Source organism: Chelonia mydas, chromosome 1 (genome assembly GCF_015237465.2).
Source record: "Chelonia mydas isolate rCheMyd1 chromosome 1, rCheMyd1.pri.v2, whole genome shotgun sequence".
In the NCBI taxonomy this organism is placed as follows: domain Eukaryota; kingdom Metazoa; phylum Chordata; order Testudines; family Cheloniidae; genus Chelonia; species Chelonia mydas.
Genome location: NC_057849.1, coordinates 210,129,582 through 210,149,743, shown reverse-complemented (window position 1 = coordinate 210,149,743; position 20,162 = coordinate 210,129,582). Strand labels below are relative to the sequence as shown.

The window sequence follows — 20,162 nt, the reverse complement described above, 5'->3', positions numbered from 1 at the left end:
TCTCATACAGTTCAAGGTAGACTTTAGACAGTTAAACAGCAGTAAATATGGAGTCAGCAGAATGTAGCATACATTGCTCTGGGAGTTCATAGTCCTTTCTCTCCTCTCCTGCTCAGAAGCATTGTTGCATTTCAGTCCTGTATAGGTCACCACCTCCTCGTTTCCTTCTAGTGAGTTATGGCATAGAAATAGTGAATTCCATTCAATGCACTGACAAGGTAGATGGATCTTATTAAAATCCAATGAAGATATGAGACTACCACTGCAGTATGTAGGGCATGACAGGACTTTTGTATAAAAAGGTTTAGTCCTACAGTACAGTGGTCTACAGGAGCCTGTCAGTGTACTGGGATCAACATCTGTGAATCCAGCACATGCATCTTGTCATAAAAATAAAGGGAAGGGTAACCACCTTTCTGTATACAGTGTTATAAAATCCCTCCTGGCCAGAGGCAAAACCCTTTCACCTGTAAAGGGTTAAGAAGCTAAGATAACCTCTCTGGCACCAGACCAAAATGACCAATGAGGAGACAAGATACTTTCAAAGCTGGAGTGGGGGAAACAAAGGGTCTGTCTGTCTGTGTGATGCTTTTTGCTGGGAACAGATCAGGAATGCAGTCTCAGAAACTCTGTTAAGTAAGTTAGTAAGTAATCTAGATAGAAATGCGTTAGATTTCCTTTTGTTTAATGGCTGGTAAAATACACTGTGCTGAATGGAATGTATATTCCTGTTTTTGTGTCTTTTTGTAACTTAAGGTTTTGCCTCTAGGGATTCGCTATTATTTTGAATCTGATTACCCTGTAAGGTACTTACTATCCTGATTTTTACAGAGGTGATTCTTTTACCTTTTCTTTCATTAAAATTCTTCTTTTAAGAACCTGATTGCTTTTTCATTGTTCTTAAGATCCAAGGGTTTGGGTCTGTGTTCACCTATACAAATTGGTGAGGATTTTTATCAAGCTTTCTCCAGGAAAGGTGGTGTAGGGCTTGGGGGGATATTTTGGGGGAAGACGTCTCCAAGTGGGCTCTTTCTCTGTTCTTTGTTTAAATCGCTTGGTGGTGGCAGCATAGGGTTCAAGGCCAAGGCAAAGTTTGTACCTTGGGGAAGTTTTTAAACTAAGTTGGTAAGAATAAGCTTAGGGGGTCTTTCATGCAGGTCCCCACATCTGTACCCTAGAGTTCACAGTAGGGAAGGAAACTTGACACCTTATCACCTTTTTTCCAGTATCAGACTCCTCTTTATAGTCCTACCCAAATTGTTAACTTACACTGAAAGTTGTTCAAGTGACTAATATAATGCTTTGCACATACAATATAAATCACAAAAATTAGAGTTAAAAAGATAAGCATTAAAAGTTATAGAAATCTCCAGCTAAAATAACGTATCTACTCGATTACCCATGTGACTCATGCATTCTGCTAATGAAAAACTTGAAATGTAAAATTTCACTTTACATACTTCAAAACAAATTGAACTGTGATCTACAAAACATATTTATAAACTCATTCAACATAGCCAGGGCTATTTCCTTGATTTAAAGCCTGCACCTGCTCCCATTGAAGTCAATAGCTGTACTCCAACTAACTTCAGTGGAAATAGGCCACTAGGTATTATGCTCTTTTAGATGGAGACCATATTTTATTTCTGTGTTTTTTAAAGAGCATTTTAAAATGACATCTTCTCTGAACTAATTGCTCAACTTCTTGGAAGCTCAGGAAATCCTCTGCTGGACAAAAATTATTTTAAGGCTCTGGGACAGTACATAAATGTGGGCAACTAAGGATCAGCAATGACTTCATGATGTTGACTATTACGATCAGGCAAAGCAGAAAGAAAATGGTATTTTATTTGGGTATAAGTAGGTTTCAGAAGGGAGAGTAGAATTCAGCTGTCACCTCCTTTAATCCTCCCACAACAAGGCATGACAAAGAGACAATGTCTCCTTGAATACGGGGCAAATCAACAACATCCATTGACGAGGAATAGTTTGCGATAACACAACTGTTAGGCACCAGATCTGCAGAAAAGTACCTGGGGTTACAGTGGACAAGAAGCTGGATATGACTCAACAGTGTGCCCTTGTTGCCAAGAAGGCTAACGTCATTTTGGGTTGTATAAGTAGGAGCACTGTCAGCAGATCGAGGGAGATGATCATTCCCCTCTATTCGGCATTGGTGAGGCCTCATCTGGAGTACTGTGTCCAGTTTTGGGCCCCACACTACAAGAAGGATGTGGAAAAATTGGAAAGAGTCCAGCAGAGGGCAACAAAAATTATAAGGGGACTGGAGCACATGACTTATGAGGAGAGGCTGAGAAACGGGAATTATTTAGTCTACAGAAGAGAAGAATGAGGGGGGATTTGATAGCGGCTTTCAACTACCTGAAAGAGGGTTCCAAAGAGGATGGATCTAGGCTGTTCTCAGTGGTAGCAGATGACAGAACAAGGAGTAATGGTCTCAAGTTGCAGTGGGGGAGGTTTAGGTTGGATATCAGGAAAAACTTTTTCACTAGGAGGGTGGTGAAGCACTGGAATGGGTTACCTAGGGAGGTGGTGGAATCTCCTTCTTTTGAGTTTTTTAAGGTCAGGCTTGACAAAGCTCTGGCTGGGATGATTTAGTTGGGGATTAGGTCCTGCTTTGAGCAGGGGGTTGGACTAGATGACCTCCTGAGGTCCCTTCCAACACTGATATTCTATGATTCTATGAATAACAGAAAGCGTTCTAGGGCTCCAGAGATACAATAACTTTTGCTTCCCATGCCTAGAATACTGTGTACCATTGTAGGGGCATTTCAATGCTTGATAGATATTAACAAATTACTAAAATAACTGTGCCTGGCACTGAAGAAAAAGGTAAAAATATAAGTAGATAAAGTCAGATACAATGTGTACAGCTCAAGGAAGAGATTTAACATGGAATATAGAATATCAGTAATAGCAGATATGTTCTCATATGCTTACAAACATACCGCACCTTTGTTCCTGGTGTTCTTAGGTGTCTTTTTCCTCTGCTGCTTGGAAGGAGTTTGAAATTTCAGGTCTGCATAGGTCACTGCCTGCTCACTCATTTCTGGTGCATTCTGGGATAGAAAGGTTGGATTGAGTAGACTGAGATGTACAATGGGATCTGTTGGAAACTGATACTTATGTTAAGGAACTACAGCAACTGTAATGATCTCACAGCAGAATAAACTGTGGGGTATGGGTTGGAAGAACCAAGTCTCCCTCTCACTCCACCTTGAATGTGGCACATAGTTCTAGGTGCGGGACATCCACTTCTACTTCCCCTACCAATTCTTCCCTGTTTGTAAGCAGCAGGTCAAGAGGAGAAAAACCCCTGGTTGGTTCCTCCAGTAGTTCCACCAGGAATTTGTCCCCAACACTTTCCAAAAACTTCTTGGATTGTCTGTGCATTGCTGTATTGCTCTCCCAGCAGATGTCAGGGTGATTGAAGTCCCCCCTTAGTACCAGGGCCTGTGATCTGGAAACTTCAGTTAGTTGTCCCAATAAAGCCTCGTCTACCTCATCCTCCTGGTCTGGTGGTCTATAGCAGACGCCCACCACAACATCACCCTTGTTGCTCTCGCCTCTAAACTTAATCCAAAAACTCTCAACAGGCTTTTCTCCAGTTTCAAACTGGAGCTTTGAGCAATCATACTGCTCTCTTACATACAATACAACTCCTCCACCTTTCCTCCCGTACCTGTCCTTCCTGAACAGTTTATACCCATCCATGACAGTGCTCCAGTCATGTGAACTGCCCCACCAAGTTTCTGTTATTCCAATCATGTCATAGTTCCTTGATTGTGCCAGGACTTCCAATTCTTCCTGCTTGTTTCCCAGGCTTCTTGCGTTCATGTACACGCACCTAAGATAACTAGCCGATTGCCCTACTTTCTCAGTATGAATCAGGAGGCTTCCCATCTTGTACCCTCCTCCTTGTGTTTCCTCCCATCCCACTCCCCCACTTACCTCATGCTTTATCCAGTCTAATTTTAAATGTTTCTTGCAGAGGGATTTCCACCCCTGACCTTGGGAAAATTTTGTTTGTCTTAACTCCCTCCCTGTACACCTAAATCTACAACCTCACACCACCCCAATCACCTATTTCCCTCCTTGATGTTGATACACTTTCACTATTTCTAGACAGTTATCGTGTGTTCCCTTTTAGTCATGGTTTGAACAAAGTTTCTTCCACACTTTTGGATCTTAAATCTTTCTTTATAAATCAATCCCTTCAGTCCCATTAATAAAGTGCATGTCTTTTCTCTGAATTGGTTCCAAACTGCCCACCACTTTCTGCTTTTTTACTTTTTTATAAGTCATGTTTATATAAATCCTTGGGACCGGGTCCATGGTCAAAATATTCAAAAACGGGTGCTAAAAATTAGCTTCTCATTCTAAGCAGCCTGATTTTTAAAAGCACAGAACAGCCAGTAGGTCTTATAGATTTCGGACGGGGCTGAGGGGTGCTCAATATTTTTTAACATAAATCAGTTTTTCAGGTGACTAGATATGGATATAAGAGGCTACGTTTAGGCACCCATTTTTTAAAATCTTGGCCCATCTTCCCTGTGTTCGATACAGCAAGGTACATAGTAGGTGTTCAACAAATAAGTAATAAAATACTAATAATAGTGTATCAAAATGGAAGTGAACAGAACAGAGTGTGCAATTCTAGGTATGCTCTCATCAGTGCCATAGAGAAAGAGACTGTCCTATAACTCAATGCATCTACCTATCCACAAAATGTTATTACCTTTTTTGCTAACTACTGCATTGCAAGCATATATTTAATCTGTTTTCCATTTCTCGCTATCACTGAGTAGCAAAGTTTTGGATTATTACACCAGACGTAATAGTTTTAATTTTATTTTCTGCTCATTTTGCTAAACTTTCCAAATTGCTTCAGGTTATCTATCTGATCTTGTTTGTGTTTGCAACACTCCTCCATTTAGTACCATCTGAGAATTACATTACATTAATTTACATTACATTATCAGGCTATTTAGTCCAGCTTCCAGAATATTTATGAAGATAACAAAGATCCTGCCACTAAACTCAGTCCATTTCTAATTATCATTACCCTTGGTTCACAGTACTTCAACTTCCTGTCTTCTCCAGCTTATGTTGATCTTGCAGATTTGGTGAATACAGTTATAAAGTCTACCTACTAGACCAGAGTTGAATAAAATACAGATATATCAAATTCTAACACTGGGTTTGCCTGAGATAATAAATCCTTTCAGAGTCTCTTACTAAAAATAATGATAAAATAGTATTATATTCCATACTGTCTCTGTTAAATTTTAGTCAGAAGAAAAATATAGTAAAGTTTGCAGATATATGTCCATTTCAGGAGAACTAATCACTCATTTCTTGAATTATACAAAAGCAATAAACTATATACCTCTTACAACAGCTATATACTTTACCAATGACAGCCCCTGAAGAATGTGGAGATTATACCTTTGTAGCTCTTTCACAGGAGGCTGGAGTGCAGGAACTAGACTTTGAAGTGCCACTAATGTCCTTCATGAAAATCCCTTGAGGATGGAAAGAGACAGTCCGGGGTCACCCTGTCACTGCCGTCTAAGGAGATGGACAACAGGAGCTGAGAGGGGAAGAATTATTCACTCTGCAATGCTCCATCTGAAACCGCACAGGAAGTTCTCACTCTGCTAGTTTGAAGTGCGCTGTGCCCGCACAAAGCGCTCACATGATCTTCTCTCTTTGTAGTTTTACGCAAGGCCTAAGGTGTTAAATTTAACCTGCTTGAGGTCAGTTAAATATTGAATTTATTAAACAAGGTTGCCTAAACAACAATTGATGAGCTAGTGTCTAAGCACTTCGTAAACCACAGGTGAGATTTGTCTGTCAGTTACACTGGTGTAAACTCAGAGTAACTCCACTGAAGTGAATACATTCACTCCCTATTTATACTGATGTAACTAAGATCAGAGTCTAGCCCATGGCCTCTGTTCACGTTCCCTACTTGCCTTACGAGGGAGGCAAATTTATTCCAGTGGAGACCTGAGTGCTCTTCCTGGTTCTCCCACAGATTTGCTGACTACAGTCAAGCCACTTCCCCTTTCTGGAACCTGGGGTGGGATGAAGAGGTTTAGGTACAAGAAGAACAATCCCCAGTCTTTGCCTGAATCATAATCAAACATTTGTCCATTATCTCTTTTCTGTATCCTGTTCCCAATTTTTCTCTCTCATTTTTCCATGAGCTCCTCTCAAACTTTTCCCTTGGATGTTTCCAGGCAAAAGAGGTTCGGAAATTGCCATCCTTATATATTCATATACTAGAGCATTCATAACAAAGTTACTGCACTGGCTGAGTGCTGGTGTTTGGTCCAGGAAGCAGTTCTGAGAGGAGAATGCAAATGAGTCAGCCGCAATGTAAAATTGGATGCTCTCTTTGTGTTGTTCCCCATTGTGGTAATCAAATCTGGCTTGGGATGGTCCTACAGCTATCATATTCTATTGGGAAAAGGGAAACTTAATCATGAAATGAATGAACGTCTGAGGCTTAAATTTTCCAGTGGAGTTTGATGGGAGAAGACTAATAGAATACTGTGTGCATTTATACTTTATCTGTGGCAAGATGTGAATGAAATTAGACGTGAGGGGGAGGTAAGGGAGTGGCCTCTTCATTAGGAATCCAAGGAGAGGAGGCTGGTCAGAGCTCTTGGTTATGTCACTTACCTTCAGATTAGGGGCTGGAGAGGAGGAACAGGAGGCTTTTCAAGAAGAGGGAATTTTGTCTCCAGGCACAGACAATTGTTAAGGAAAGAGACTGGCCAGGTGACCTGGCTGAAGAGCAATAAACCCACCCATAAAATTTGTGTTGTGTTAGAAAGCACATCATCTGAGCAGCTTAGATCATTGGTCTCTCCAGAGAACTAGAGCTGTACTAATTTGACTGAATATCTTGCTGTTAAGGGGAGACACATTGCTGCTCCATAGTTAAAGCTAACTTCCCATCATTGGCCTGATTTTTATCCTTCCACTAATGACTGGTGTTAAATTGAGCTAAATGAAATGATACATGGCAAGGTCTGAAAGGGATCATTCACCTCTGGCACCACACACTGATCAGACAGGGTAGGGCAGGTCCTCTTTATTCCTAGAAATCCTGTTGACAGCTGCTCTGGCCTTGTGATGATACAGCCCTTCCATGATTAGGCCCCGAGGCCAGGTCATGTGTTCTACTCCACACCTTGTGGGATATACGAAAGAAAATGCAAAAAATGAGGAAGTCTTCAGAAGCCTGTAAAGGCTTTGGGGCTTTCTCCTTAGGTTAGGCAATTGGGGTCTGGACCCTTCTGTGTTCAGGGCCTTCTCCCAACTTGGTTTCCCCTTGGGGGTAGGCTTGGTTAGGTCAGTGTTGCCAGAACTCAGGCAACAGGCCCTCCTGCAGCTCTCCTTCCCAAGAGCTCAGAGCATAGACCTATTCCCTTCCACTCTCCACCCCAACTGAGCTGGCCTGCTCTCTCTTTGAGCTCCTCCTCCAAATCATACATGCTTTGCAGGTATGATGCAGGGGGTGGGGGTGGGGGGATGTCTGGGCCCAGAGCAGCCGTTTAACTCCTTCTTTACTGGTGCAGGGTTTGTATACCACATCACACAAGCATATATTGCTTTGGAAAAATGTGCAGTTTCCTGGATCCCCTTTGTGACGGGCTTTATTCTTTCCTTCCTTTTATTTTCCCTTTTCAGGCTCTTGTGGTTTTGGGGAGGGGTTGTGTTACAAGTCAATCTGAAAGGAGCACAGAGGGATGCGGAGGAGGAGGATATAGTAATGGATGCATTCCTCTGTGGGCCAATGGGTTCTCCTGGTGGCCCAAGGGATATTGTATTGAAAGCAGAGGCTTGCAGAGAAGAGGCTTGCTTCACATTGCACTGGATTCAGAGAGTGATGCTCCCCAGGGCTCTTCCTTCTCCTGGAGTGGTAAAGTGAGGAGTCATCAAACATGGCAATGTGAACTGTGTCAGGAGGAGCTGTTACCCCAATGGGGGAGCTGCTGGAGTTCCCAGTTTCCCCTTCCATAGGAGGAGTGTAGAAGGGTTGGCCTCCTCCCACACACTATCTGATGGTCAATGGCACCTCTGCAGCACCCTGCCTCAGTTTCCTCTCTGGTTCCTCAGTAATTCAAGAAAGAGGCTTTCAAAAGCTCAGTAACAGCCCTTTTGATGCTCTGATTTTATGATCATAAAATTCCAAATAAACCCCCAAAGTCTTCCACCCAGCCTTAAGCTGGGGACAACCCCTTCACCCTAAGGGACTGTTCCTTCCTCTGTTCTCTGAGCCATTGGAGAAGATGCACGGCCTGGCCTGCCTTCTTGGCCTTCTCCCAAAAAGGAAAACAAAACTTCTAGCTGGGTGTGATGTAAGGTGACCAGACAGCAAATGTGAAAAATCGGGACAGAGGGTGGGGGGTAATAGAAGCCTATATAAGAAAAAGACCCCAAAACTGGGACTGTCCCTATAAAAGTGGGACATCTGGTCACCCTAGTGTGATGTGCCCCTCTTGTGTTATCTGGACGGGTGATCTGCTAGGCCTCTCCAATCCTTGACTCTGGGAGCCAGCCTTACTGTGCTCTACTGTGAGAACCCCCACTCCTGGGCTGTTGACTGACAGCCTCTGGCATGTAAGCTGCTCCCAGCTACTTGCAAGCAAATGACACCAGCCAATATCTCCAGTCCCAGAAACAACCCTAGGAACCTCCATCTTGCAGTGTCCAGTTATGCCTGCTGGACGCTGCAAGCTTATACAAGTTTGTCAATTTAACAAAGAAATTGATATGTACCAGGCTTGTTCTCCCTAGGGGAGTTTCTGACACACTGCAAACCAAATGTAATGCTTCAGGTAGAATAAACAAACAGATTTATTAACTATACAGATAGATTTAAGTGATTATAAATCAAAGCATAACAAGTCAGATTTGGTCAAATTAAATAAAAGCAAAATGCATTCTAAGCTGATGTTAACACTTTCAATGTCCTTAAAAACTTAGATGCTTCTTGCCACAGGCCGGCTAGTTGCTCTTCAGCCAGGCTCTCCACTTTGATCAGTGGTTCAGTCTCTTGGTGGTGGTGGTGGTGTCTGTAGATGTAGGTGGAAGAGAGAGATCACGGCAAAATGTTTCTCCCTTTTATCATGTCCTTTCTTTCCTCTTGCCTTTGGCCCCCTTCAGAGTCAGGTGAGCATTACCTCATTGCAGTCCCAAAGGGGGTGATTCCCTTGGGGGTCTAATAGATTCCTTTGTTGCTGCCTAAGCCAGTGTCCATTGTTCCTGTGAGGCTGGGCTGGGTTTGTCCCATCCATGCCCTGACAGGGTGTGAACTGCCTCTCTGTTCTTGGAGATCTTTTGCATGGGCTTGCTTTAAGTCATGAGGATACATTTTCAGCCTCATAACTATATACATAAAATTATAACCTACAACCTTACTATAACATTACTGTAACAAGCAGCAAAGAGTCCTGTGGCACCTTATAGACTAACAGACGTATTGGAGCATAAGCTTTTGTGGGTGAATACCCACTTCTTCAGATGCATTCACCCACAAAAGCTTATGCTCCAATACGTCTGTTAGTCTATAAGGTACCACAGGACTCTTTGCCACTTTCACAGATCCAGACTAACACAGCTATCCCTCTGATACATTACTGTAACACTTACTATAACATCACTATAACAACCATGGTCAGTGAATCATGAGCCTTCTGAAGACACTCAACATGACAAACTTTGCATTGGATACCACACAATCATTTTATAAAGATGAACATGGGGGTGTAGGGTGTCCCCCTGAGGTAAAGAGCGTCACACTGGGACTCTCTATCCAGCCCCCATATCCCTTCCTCAGGTACAACTACACGGGAGTTCTTGCCTGCAGCTTCACTCTGTGGCTGTCCCACTTTGACGGTCCACAGGCTAGTTTTTCTACCCTCCCAGAGGCCTGGCTTTTTCACATGACTTAATTCAGTCTCTCCACCTGGGGCAGCAAACCAGCTGAGACCGACCTGCCTTTAGAATGTCCACACACCCTGTGCCAAGGAGCAACAGCAGGAAAGAATTGTTCCAGCTAGGAGCCACCTATCTGCATCCTCCTCTCTAACAGGAGAGCTGTTCCAGCGCTGGCCCCACTCCTCTCCAGAGGGACAGTTTAAAGAAGAGGTGACCCCACATTACCTGTTCCCTTTTTCCCAGGAAGGGAAAAGCCAGTGTTAGCCAGATCCTAGGGGTAACCAAATGAACTTTACTCCTGTTGTGCCATTAGGGCCCATCCCTTTTGTATATTTATACAGTGCTTAGCACAATGGGGCTCTGCCTGCTGGTAGCCTTTCAGTGCTATCACAATACAGATGTTAAATAACCATCCTCATCAGCATCATTTGTGAAGTTTGCATAGCTTTTACTATGTAATATTAACAAAAACACACATACACAGTGTTTTTATCCCAGAGCCTCAAAGTTCTTTACAAATATGAATTTATTAATCTTCATCACACCACCATAAAATAGGAATACATTTTTATCCCCATTTTAAAGATAAGGCACAAAATTAAGTAATTTTCCAAAAGATCACACAGAGAGAAAGAGGCAGAGCAGGAAATGGAGCCTGTTCCACTGCTCTAACAACTAGACACACTGTCATTAATCTAAAAGTTTCCTTAGTCATTTGAAGAGGAACCCTGCTGACTGATGAATGTTCCAGATGTTTGGGGTTTATCCGCATAAACTACTCCCCACTCTGAATGGCCAAGTCCCATGCCCTTCTATAACAAACTCATCAGCAGTTTTCTGTGACCAAAGTAAAGAAAAAAGAACTAAAGGTAAATTACACAAATAGTAAATATAGGGCAAGATCCTCAGTTGGTGTAAATTAGTTTCATTTCCTTGAAGTCTAGGGACATAGAGAAATCTTGGAATAATCATTCTGCAAAGGACTTGCTAGAATATGATTCTCATGATTTCTAGGTTCTAGGCTCTGCCATCTTCCAAAACCACACAGTCTCCTTCGTGGTAATTTTCACTGACTTGAAACCCGAAAGACACAATTTACGTTTAGTTGTGCAAATCACTTGCTGATAAGTTAAAATCAGAGAGTGTTACCATTGGGATCATTTGGAGCCGGGAGCTGTTTAACAATGTGAGAGTGAGGTTGACATTTATGAAAGTGAGGAAATAATAGCACAGATGAGTCAGCTACAGAATACACAGTGTTGTGAAGGCTGCTCCCCTCCCAGCCCCCTGAGCTCTGCATCTGAAAATCAGCTCTGAACTGCAGACCTTTCTTATACTCCTACCCCATGGTACCTCTTGTGCACAAATTGCCAAGCCATGTTAAATGGTGCAGTTATTTTCTGATATGGATAAATTGGGACTAGGATGAATGATCACAAAACTCACTGTTCCTTGTGAAAGGTTAGAAATTTCTGATTTTTGGCAGCAGAATTTCCTCTTTACTCTTCCCTCCCTCCCCCCACTCCCCCATCTATGTACCAAATTGGATAAGCAACACAAAGAGAAATAACTTTGCAGATGTTCTAGAGATTTACAAGTCAGTGGGAGGTGCTGCACCATCCTCTCACATCCAGATCCTATTTGCTGCATTATGAGATAATCCAATCCACAAGCAACATGACAATGATTCTATGAAACCCAGTATGGGAACAAATATTAATTATTTCATTTCAATTCCATCCCATGCCATTTCCTGGGTTAAAATGTCTAAACAACCAAACACACTTGTTTTCCTCAAGAAATTTTCCAATAGATTTACTAAAAAACATGTTTCTTCCCCTCATTTTAAGACAAACCTCCTTCCTAAGAGCTCACATTACAGCTACACCCCTTCTACTCATGGATACTTGAAGATTGGATGGGTTTCCCCCCGTTAATGATAGCAACCAGCCATAGGGCTGGACAGGCAGGATATAGCACCTCCATAGCATTCTTGGCCTTTGCTGGTCATATGAAAGTGAGGTACCCATGTCTGTATGTGGCAGTGCACATTGCATTCAAATTGCATTGCCATTGATTCCTTCTATTAGTTTTTAAATGTCTGTTCATTTCCTTCTTTAATTTAATGCATTGTCTGCCAAGTTTCCTTTGATGCTGACCAAGAATACAATGCATATGTGGGGTAGAGGGTCATCTTATCAATGCCAGTATAAAAATGCAATATAAAATCTAGACCCATTGTTGCGTTCATTCCTGGTTTGGTATCTACGGAAGTGAAGAAGGAAAAGATATTACCAGTTCTTCCTTATTTTCTATCTTAAGAAGTCTGGAGCCATGAGAAGAACGATAATCTTTACTTCCTTGTCATATTTGCCATTCAGTAGAGAAGTGGTAACAGATTTTTCCATGCCAGAACCAATTATCTGGGCAAAGGCTGCATTTGCAGCCTTGAAAAGAGAATGCATATGCTGATGCTGATTGATACTGAATATGGTGTAATGTACTACCTGCTGAGTGAGCCACTATTGCTCTGTCATGAGGCATTCATACCCCATCATCCTAATTCTTGGTTAGAATTAGATTTACATGTTCCTATTCCCATCCAGTGTCTAGACTCTACAGAATGTACGTGTGTTATACAGGAGAGGAGCACCTGACTGACTTTGCTGTATCATTAATTATTGTCTGTATATCACAGTTCTTCCTGCTTTTTCCTTTTCCAACCCGAAAAAACCCTCCTCTCTTTAAACTCTCATCACAACTGCAGCCAAGAATTAATGTTGCCCCTTTGTACCCAATCATTTTTCTTTGCTAGTTAACAGATGGCATAGGGCCAGCAGAATCTGCTTCTAGTGTTGGATGGCTAGTTCCATATAATCGTCTGCCTATCTCAGATTTAAAGGCACAAGGTCTTTTGCATTTGCAAGCTGAGTAGTGTTTGATTCTAATTACCCAATTTGCTCACATTAATGCCATTTATGTGCACACATCAGAAATCCTAAATTACAAGTTGGGTTGCAATTATTTATCATACAATGTAATGTATGTATAATGTTGTTAAATTGAAAAAACAGCCCAGAGGATACAGCTATTTCCACAAAGGTACCTTCAGCTTCAGTGTTGTATGGTATAGCTCCTGACAGAATATTTTAGTTTGTGGATGGTGAATCCCAGAGCAATTTTTACTCTGGGTTTTCAGACTCTTCCACTCCTAAGTGAGCAATTCCAGCCATCCGCTCACTAGCGAGGACACCTAAAAAACTTATGTTCATCACAAGGTTATGCCAAAATATGCTTTGGCAAACTAAACAATACTATGGCTTTTCTTCCACTCATTATAGGAACACAAAGAGACACATGTCTGTTGTTTTGGATTCTCTTTGATGATGCAAGAAATAAAAGAAAAACTAAATACTTCTTTAAAATATAATTTGCTATTTGGGTAATGAACTTGTGGCCACTTAGTTACTGACACAAGAGAAGATCCGTAGGGATAAAATAAGACCTTAAACACCAAAAGTACAAGTTGAGCTGATGAAGTAATTCCAGTGACTTTGAAAGTAGATGGTTCCTAATTTCTAAATAGGGCAGACACTAGAAGGGGACTTGACTATACACAGTGATCACACACTTATTTATATTAAAAAAATTCAAAATATACAATGTTTTTTACATGAGAATAACTTAATATGAGACAAAAGATGTAGCTGTAAATGACTTATTTCTAGCATTCTGGTGGAACAGCATAAACATTGGAAGCAGAAGAAGAACTTCATCTTCCATTAGCAGAGACAGGGAACAGTGGAAGAGTTCGTCACAGTCTTCCTCCCTCTCTTCATTTGGGAGGAAGGTGAAAAGCAACACAACAGCTTCCTTCATGTGGGAAATAGGTTGGAAGTGATAGGAATTGGGGGATAGAGGATAGAGTGTCTGTCCTTAAAAACTCAGTAGGTATTAGCAGATCACTAGACCTTTCTCAGCAATACAGCAGCAGGTGGAATAGCTGGACGCTGTCGGGGGAAGGGAGAGGGGTGGGAGAAAGGGAAGAAAAGTCAGCTGCATCTCCATGGGTTCGTGCACTAGAATTTGGATAAGCAACCAACGTTTTAAACACTAACCCTAATTCACTTTGAATTCACTAAAAAGTTGGGGCTGATTCATGTTTTACAGGCTCGATAAAACTTAAATCACAGATGATTAGGACCCACTCATGGCAGGCTGACAGCAGTTCCTCTCTTCAATGTGAATGTCAACTCATTTACATGCATTTACACTCATGACATTATTAAATGTCTGTTTAAATAATTGCTACTTGGAAAAATTGTAATGCTTCCAATCAGATCTCAGACACTAAATTCACGTCTGATCAGGGACATCAGTGGAGTTTACACCGAGACTTAATTTGGGCTACAGTTTCTTACATTTCAGTATTTACACCTGTGTTACCGTTGCCTGAGTGGGTCACAGCTGAAGATGCCAAATTCAGGACAAATTGCTGAGAAATAGAAATAGGGCAGACGCACCCCAAACTGGTGATTATTCTACAACCTGATAGTCATGCCTGACCAACCTGATTGCCTTCTATGATGAGATAACTGGCTCTGTGGATATGGGGAAACTGGTGGATGTGATATATCTTGACTTTAGCAAAGCTTTTGATACGATCTCTTACAGTATTCTTGCCAACAAGTTAAAGAAGTATGAATTGGATGAATGGACTATATGGTGGATAGAAAGCTGGCTAGATTGTCAGGCTCAATGGGTAGTGATCAACAGCTCAATGTCTAGCTGGCAGCCAGTATCAAGCGGAGTACCCCAGGTGTTGGTCCTGGGGCCAGTTTTGTTCAACGTCTTCATTAATGATCTGGATGATGGGATGAATTGCACCCTCAACAAGTTCGCAGATGACACTAAGCTGGGGGGAGAGCTAGATACACTGGAAGGCAGGGATTGGGTCCAGAATGACCTGGACAAATTGGAGGATTGGGCCAAAAGAAGTCTGATGAGGTTCAACCAGGACAAGAGCAGAGCCCTGCACTTAGGACGGAAGAATCCCATGCACTACTACAGGCTGGGGACTGACTGGCTAAGGAGCTGTTCTGCAGAAAAGGACCTGGGGAATTACAGTGCATGAGAAGCTGGATATGAGTCAGCAGTGTGCCCTTGTTGCCAAGAAGGCCAACAGCATATTGGACTGTATTAGCAGGAGCATTGTCAGCAGATTGAGGGAAGTGATTATTCCCCTCTATTCGGGATTGATAAGGCCACACCTGGAATATTGCATTCAGTTTTGGTCCCCCCACTACAGAAAAGACATGGACAAATTGGAGAGAGTCCAATGGAGGGCAACAAAAATGATCAGGGGTCTGGGGCACATGATTTACGAGGAGAGGCTGAGGGAACTGGGCTTGATTAGTCCGCAGAAGAGAAGAGTGAGGGGGGATTTGATAGCAGCCTTCAACTTCCTGAAGGGGGGTTCCTAAGAGGATGGAGCTCGGCTGGTGGTGGCAGATGACAGAACAAGGAGCAATGTTCTCAAGTTGCCGTGGGGGAGGTCTAGGTTGGATATTAGGAAATATTATTTCACTAGGAAGTTGATGCAGCACTGGAATGGGTTACCTACGGAGGTGGTGGAATCTCCGTCATTAGACAAAGCCCTGGCTGGGATGATTTAGTTGGTGTTGGTTGTGCTTTGAGCAGGGGGTTGGACTAGATGACCTCCTGAGGTCTCATCGAGCCCTAATCTTCTATGATTCTATTATACCAAGATGGTAACAAAAGTAAACTTCTGTCTCACCACAGTGGTTAACCAGAAGTCAAAAATGCAATCTTCTTAGGCATCCCAGCCTTGCTTCATCACCCAGACACTGGACTTTATGATGAGTAGTTATAGAAAACCAATTTCACCATATACCATGTTCTTTCGTTCCCAAGAGATCAGTCACTTAGCCAGACCAATATATAACTCAGATCTTAACCAATAATCATGCTGATGCCAATCCTTTAAAAACTAAAAACTAAAGGTATAATAATAAAAAGAAGAAGAGAATTACAAATGGTTAATAGATCATATAAATACAAATGATATTTTTAGTGTTCATAGATCAGGATCACTACAGTGATGGAATAAACTGCTATCTTGCAAAAGTCTCTCTGGAATTACCCAAACAGATTAGGGGTCATCAGTCCTTTTTCAAAGCTTCCTTGTCAGAAATCCAGTCCAGAGAAATGAAGCACAAAATGAAGACGAAATTACATCTAAGTAGGTTTTCCATGTGTCTGTTTAATAATTAAGGTTAGGATTTTCAAAGGAGAGTAAGGGAGTTAGGTGCCTAAACTGAAATTCAGTGGGATTTGGACATGTAACTCCCATAAACTCCTTTGAAAAAAAAAAACAGCCTAAGAAATCTGTTTTTTTAAATTTCAGGTTATAGCACAACAGACTCATCCTCACGCCATCCCACAGCCTAGACCCCTTTGCTGCCTCTGACACTGACTGGGAGGCAAGGAGATGATTAAATGAAGGTCCTGACCCACATTGTCACACACATTACTGAGTTCAGGCCATTGGAATCGCCTCCCACTATTGGTTTCATGCCAGCTTTATATAAATGTACAGGGAACTGAACAGGTTCACGCTGTGGCTTACACATCAGTGGAGAGAGCTGCCCTGTCCTCCCATAGCCAGGGCCCATCTGCTCCATTATGGGATAATCCAATCCAGTAAAAGGAATAATCCAGTGTTTTAGAGGCAGTCCTGTAAGAAACAAACACAAAATAAATAAAAGGAAAAGATTAAAAAAAATATTTTTCATCCTCCTTCTCTGTCCTTTCCATGACTGTATGGCTGTGAGGGAAGGGAATGTGAATCTTGTGCTGAGGCATCTACGGAGACTAGTTGTTTCATTATTATTTATTTGCATTATAGGTACACCTAGAGGACCCATTCAGGACTGGGGCTCTGTTGTGCACTGGACAAGAACAAAATCAGGATGAAAACAAATACTGAAATATCAGAATTTCGCAAAAGATGGAAATCCTGTTTTCCAACCAGCGCGGTTAAGCACACTCTATTGAGTTAATAGTGAAGCTGTAAAGCCAGGAGAGGTAAGGTGTTGATAATTCCCTTGTTTTACTGTCACACATCATTAAAGGGCTAATAATTGTGGATTAGGATCAACATTCAATATAAAGGACCATCATAACACATTAATGAAAAAGCCAAAACAAAATGAGTGAAAACATTTGAAACTTAGAAGATATGTAAAATTTATTTTAATTTTTTCACTGAAAGATTTTTCCAAGGTTAAAATGCCTTGCTTGCTTGTTCTTTATATGTTATTAAAAACCCCAGTTGGGAAAGAAAGGGGTAGTTACGGGTGACAGCATTTATTTTGCTGTCGTTGAAGTCTGATTCTACTTCTTCCCAAGAAGAAATAAGAAACTCACAGACAGGGACAAAGGAAAGAACAGTGAAAATAAGGGGATGCAGCATCTGTCTCTGTCATCTTTGCTTGCAGTTTAGTTCCTGGAAAAAAATATCAGGAATGTCACACAATTCGCACAACTGTATTAGCCACATTAAGACATGGCAAAATATTTCAAGGATCAGGCTAACTGGTTGTTTATTGCCTATCATCTTTTGTTTGTTTGTTACAGCAGTGATGCAAGGGTAAGTTTGTCCTGGCAAGCCAAGCCAGACTCTTATTAGACAGAAGGCAAAAAGAGAAAGGTAGACAAGAGGTAGAAGAAAATACAGATGGAGGAAGAAATTAACACACTAGGGAGGGGGTAACAGAGGAAATATTAGGTTCACATTCCAGGCCTTCCTGAGGATTTAGCCAAACCCGATGAAGGTGGTGGTGTAATGCGTTTGCCTTTTCTCCCCAGTCTGGCTAGGGCATATTGTAGGTTTATGATTGTCATAAATATAAAGGAAAGGGTAAACCCCTTTAAAATCCCTCGTGGCCAGAGGAAAAATCCTCTCACCTGTAAAGGGTTAAGAAGCTAAAGGTAACCTTGCTGGCACCTGACCAAAATGACCAATGAGGAGACAAGATACTTTCAAAAGCTGGGAGGAGAGAGAAAAACAAAAGGTCTGTGTCTGTCTGTGTGATGCTTTTGCCAGAGACAGAACAGGAATGGAGTCTTAGAACTTAGTAAGCAATCTAGCTAGGTATGTGTTAGATTATGGTTTCTTTAAATGGCTGAGAAAATAGCTGAATAGAATGACTATTCCTGTCTGTGTGTCTTTTTTGTAACTTAAGGTTTTGCCTAAAGGGATTCTCTGTGTTTTGAATCTAATTACCCTGTAAGGTATCTACCATCCTGATTTTACAGAGGTGATTTCTTTTTACTTCTATTAAAAGTCTTCTTGTAAGAAAACTGAATGCTTTTTTCATTGCTCTAAGATCCAAGGGTTTGGGTCTGTGGTCACCTATGCAAATTGATGAGGATTTTTACCAAACCTTCCCCAGGAAGTGGGGTGCAAGGGCTGGGAGGATTTGGGGGGGAAAGACGTGTCCAAACTACGTTTTCTCAGGAACCCAGATAAAGTTGGTGGTGGCAGTGGAAATCCAAGGGCAAAGAGTAAAATAATTTGTACCTGGGGGAAGTTTTAACCTAAGCTGGTAAAAGTAAGCTTAGGAGGTTTTCATGCAGGTCCCCACATCTGTACCCTAGAGTTCAGAGTGGGGAAGGAATCTTGACAATGATATTAATGCAATGTTAAAATTAGGAGGGTACATTAATACTCCTGAAGACCTGGGAGAATAAGAATAATAGTTAATAACTCTTTCTCTTCACTTTCTCTATTTGGGGTCATTTATTTTTATAGCCTTCTTCCAAAACTCATGATTGTACACTTTACTGTTGTGCAAATTGGTTTCCCTGAGGTCCACTGATATCTGGTCCATGTCCTGAGACTTTGTTTGCCCTCTTGGTTGTGTTCCATCCACTATCATTACAAAAGTCATCCTTACAATATGACTCTCAGGTCTCTGTTGGATATGTCCATATCAACAAAGCGTAACCTCTCTCAATTTGTCTTCAGCTGTGGCAACCCACATAAGCCCCTCACAAGCTCATTTTGTTTCCTATCATGAAAAGTCCAACCATTTGACCATCTCAACTTATTTATTTCTGGAGAACGTACTGATTTCCTTTCTTGTGGCTGGCCAAGTCTGTGTTCTGTACATTAGAATGGGTCTAATTACATTTTTATACACTCTACCTTTTAACTTTATTGGAATCCTTTTATCCCAGAGAACTGGGGTCAGAGCTCACCATTTGCATCATGCAGCTTTGGTAAGATGCTGGGCATCACTCAGGAGGGCACCATTGTCAGCAAGCATTGATCTCGGGTCTTTAAATTCTTTCACTCTAAGCTTTTTGCCTGTGTTATCCTTTATGATGCTTCTCTCCCTCAGTGATCAAATCCCTAGTCTTACCAATGTTCACTCCAAGTTCTGCCTGCTCAAAACCGTGCTGCCACCTGTCACCAGGTGAGCTGCCTCTGCTGGCCAGTCTCAGTCAAGGGTTTTTTTTTGTTTATATATAACAAAGATTAATCAAACAGAACACAATCTTAAGTAAATACTTCACCACCCTCACCCCCCAGACTTCAGCCCTCCCCAGGTGTCTATGGCACTCCAGCTCCTGGCAGCTTCCTAGCCTCAAACAGCTCTGCTCCCCGACTTGCAGCAGCTTCAAGGTTGCTTCCCTGAGCCCCTACAACTCCGCCTTGCTCCAGAGACTCACCACAGGAGTTAGCTCCATTCCAGTGTAGCCTTTGCTACCCAGGATTCAGAATGCCGCAATCCTTCCTCTTCAGCTGCCTGCTTGCAACACTTTATAGGCCCAGGTGTGGCCCAGCCCTCTTTAATTAGCTGCATTATGCTCACCTGCTCCAGGCCAGGGGAGCTGGGCTCAGTCTGCCTTGTGACATCACTGTTCAAAGTTGGTTTGAGGAGTCTCACAATTTTCTGCATGTATCACCAAGCCGTAAGTGAACAACACATTCCAACACAGCTCCTTAGGATATTCTCATTATTCTCAGTATAAAAACAATGGCAAACCAAAAAGGTATCAGCACTGACCCCTGGTACAGTCCAACACTTACTGGAAATTCTCTGCTGTAGCCCCATTTTGTTTTGATTATGGTAGTCACACCATCATACATATCC

At 41.9% G+C, this 20,162-nt stretch overlaps 1 long non-coding RNA gene across 2 annotated transcripts; it reads right to left on the bottom strand.

Annotated features, from left to right (window-relative positions):
• Positions 1–79: 79 nt before the first annotated feature.
• LOC122466469 lies at positions 80–19,792 on the bottom strand. 2 transcript variants are annotated; one of them, XR_006291999.1, is made up of 4 exons: positions 19,738–19,792; positions 16,628–16,735; positions 2,975–3,080; positions 80–167 (listed from the first exon to the last, which is right to left on the bottom strand). It is a non-coding gene; the product is annotated as an uncharacterized LOC122466469 (long non-coding RNA). The 2 variants fall into 2 exon arrangements; XR_006291992.1 differs by lacking the exons at positions 16,628–16,735; positions 19,738–19,792 and adding an exon at positions 5,470–5,600.
• Between the last annotated feature and the right edge of the window lie 370 nt (positions 19,793–20,162).